This window comes from Micromys minutus (assembly GCF_963924665.1).
Source record: "Micromys minutus genome assembly, chromosome: 4".
Taxonomy (NCBI): Eukaryota; Metazoa; Chordata; class Mammalia; order Rodentia; family Muridae; genus Micromys; species Micromys minutus.
This window is the reverse complement of record NC_137973.1, coordinates 64,064,414-64,067,735: the sequence shown is the minus strand read 5'-3', so window position 1 is coordinate 64,067,735 and position 3,322 is coordinate 64,064,414. Positions and strand designations below refer to the sequence as shown.

General features: G+C 36.7%; 1 pseudogene across 1 annotated transcript; it reads left to right on the top strand.

Annotated features, from left to right (window-relative positions):
• Nucleotides 1–1,216: 1,216 nt before the first annotated feature.
• LOC308420121 (protein tyrosine phosphatase type IVA 1-like) lies at nucleotides 1,217–1,803 on the top strand (annotated as a pseudogene). The gene has a single exon. The product of its transcript is annotated as a protein tyrosine phosphatase type IVA 1-like (transcript).
• Nucleotides 1,804–3,322: the final 1,519 nt, after the last annotated feature.

The window sequence follows — 3,322 nt, the reverse complement described above, 5'->3', positions numbered from 1 at the left end:
CATCATCTTTTACCAACTCATATTTTCTTAATGCTGCTCCTCCCTCTTGTTTATTTGCAGTGTTTCCTGAGGTCACCTCCCAAACACAGCCTACTTCCAAATCCCATGTCAGGTCTTACTTGTGAATAATGAGACAAAAAAATACATACTAAATCCATATCAATAATGCACTGTATATTTAAATACAAATAAAATATATAACAACAGTATAAATTTAGGTGAATTGACAAAAGGTTTTAAGGTCTTCCAGTTATCCGAGAAGGAATACAATTACCAAGTAACTAGACTTTGATAAGACAAAAAATTTTTATTGTAATCTTTTAAAGGGCTCTAAAATTTTAATTGCTACATGTTTTCACTTGTTTTTGGATACCAAAATAAATTGATCCCATAGAAGAGAGTGAAATAGTAGTTGTAAGAGAAGAGAAAAGGTAATAAGACATTGGAGCACAGAGCTGTTAAATATTGTGTAATAAGATGCAGAAAGAAGAAATGAGTTCTGTTATTTTAAGGGACCAAAGAATAACTACAGTCAACAGCTATTTGTGACATACATGTGGAAGATGCTTCTAAAGACTCACAACATGATTCTTTGCTGTCACCTTGTTAGCAAGTCCATTCCTTCACTGGGATTCCAGCATCTCTACTAAAGACCAGTTGAGACCTCCAGCCTTGTGGGTTGAGTGGATTCTGGATTCGAGAACTTTCCGTTCATAGCAAGCCCATAGCCTCAGTTCTGTGGTGTTCTCAGTCACACATTTATGGAGTTTCTGAAGGGCAGTGGAAATTACTGCCAGGCACAGGACGACCTCTCTGCAGACAAGTGAATTATAGAAATGTAGTACTACTCCACCAGGAAACCCCCATAAGTAAGAGTAGAGAGCCTGGACACAGGCGTGTTGAATTAAAATCTGCAGAGCATTTTACAAGAGCTCAGACCTGGATGGGGTCAAGCTCAGTGCACTTCCTTTGTGTTGCCTCAGTACTACTGGATCGAAGAACCATTGCTTCTTGTCAGGGGGTTCATTTTATTGCCCCCTACTCTCAATTCATACTCAAAGCACTGAGAATTTCAGTGGTATATATTGAATTCAGTGGAGTATATTGAATATTGAAGTAGACTTCAGGCAGTTTTGTTGTTTTGAATCATTTCTGTATTCAATTTTTTAATTCTTTCATAACCCTCTTGGATTGTTTGTTCTTAAACTAAATCAACATGGCTCGAAGGAACCGCCCTGCTCCTGTGGAGGTCACATACAAGAACATGAGATTTCTTATTACACACAATCCAACCAATGTGACCTTAAACAAATTTATAGAGGAACTTAAGAAGTATGGAGTTACCACAATAGTAAGAGTATGTGAAGCAACTTACGACATTACTCTTGTGGAGAAAGAAGGCATTCGTGTTCCTGACTGGCCTTTTGATGATGGTGTGTCACCATCCAACCAGACTGTTGATGACTGGTTAAGTCTTGTGAAGATTAAGTTTCGTGAAGAACCTGGTTGCTGTATTGCTGTCCATTGTGCCCAGGCCTTGGCAGAGCTCCGGTGCTTGTTGCCCTGGCAGTAATTGAAGGTGGAATGAAATATGAAGATGCAGTACAATTCATAAGGCAAAAGCCATGCAGTGCTTTTAACAGCACGCAACCTTTGTATCTGGAGAAGTTCTGTCCAAAAATGCAGCTCTGCTTAAAGGATTCCAATGGTCACAGAAACAACTTGTATTCAATAAGACTGGGGTGCCTGATGCCATCGCCTTGGAAGTGGGGCTTCAGACGGGACCTGATTTGTCACCTGTAATCACCCAATTCGGCTTACCGAATAAGTCTACTGAAGCCCCACAGGAACAGTATAAAGACTTCTACCAGGCCACGAGCTTGACGGAACTGCAACCTCTATAACTGGGCTGTGACCACCATGTGTGGACACTTAGCAAAAGGCTTTCGCTGGTCAGCATTTAAAATGAGCTTATTATTTGTACCGATTGACCTTCCCTAAAATGAGGTGTTGAGTTGTCATTAAATGCACTCCTGTGGCAGAATACTATCAGTCTAGACGGAATTCAGAAGGATTAGGTGCCAAAGCACCCAGCACAATACTTGTATTTTTTAGCATCATACAGAACCCAAACCCAAGAAGTAAGAGCTCTCTAGACCTTCCATGGTGTGTTCCTTCAGTCATTTCCAACACTGCAGGGCTTCTCTCCTTATCTGCCCGCTCGCTCCATGTTTACATCTCCCGCACATGCACATCAGGTTTGCTTAGCTGTCATTCTTTTTTGTTTTTAAAACTAAGTCTTGTGATGATTACTTAATGTCTTTGTCTTGTTTTTTTTTTTTTTTTTTTTTTTTTTTTTTTTTTTTGCTGTTTTGAGAAATGTCCATTTGAAAATCAACTTTGTTACAGAAGCACATATCTTCAATAATGTCTCTAGACAAAAAGAAAAAAAAAAAAAAAAAAACCTTATAGTTAATTTAGTGTTTGCACTCAAGTGCAACCTAACAGGAGGGCCTGAAAAAGAAACAAGAGGAGGCTATTAAATATTTTTAGTAATATGTTGCCTTTGTCTTGTGCAGAACATGGAGAGTGTGCTCTTTAAATTAGTAAATATTTTAAGACATAGAGATACATTGTCGTAGTTAACCAATTCTTAATCAAAATTCCTGAAATTCTTGTGTTTTCCTTACCTATCAGAAGTTTTCCAACTTGTTTCAATTATGGTTGTCCCTTCTTTTCCCAAACTCTTGCAAAAAGAAAAAGTGGGATCTGCCAAAGAACTAAGCAGAAATATTTTATATGCCTTTTGAGCTATGTAACTTAATAATTGGATACATGATCATTTGTTTTATTATGTAATCAACAAAATGGTGATGTGTATTAATGTTAGCTCAACCATATATGTATACTGTCTGCAAATGTGTGGTTATAGTTCTGTGGGAGAAATAGTTTGTCCGTGTTCACCAGCTTGTAAAAACTTAGTGCAAGAGCTTCAACATCTAAATAAAAGATGAAACGCAAACAACAAAAAAAACTCACAACACATAGAAATAACATATGAGAGATGAGCATGCTAATTCTTCTGACTATATATATATGTATTATATATATTCTTTTGACACAGTATATACTATATCAAGCTATCACACCAAACTTCATAAATATACACTAATACTGTGTTAGCTATATTTTTCTAAAAAAAGTGCATTTTCTAAGCCAAAATATAAACTATCATCTAATAAGAACAACAAAAATATAAAAGAGACACAGATCAGCAAAAAGACTTTAAAGTTTTCTTAAAACTTAAAATATAAACTTAAAT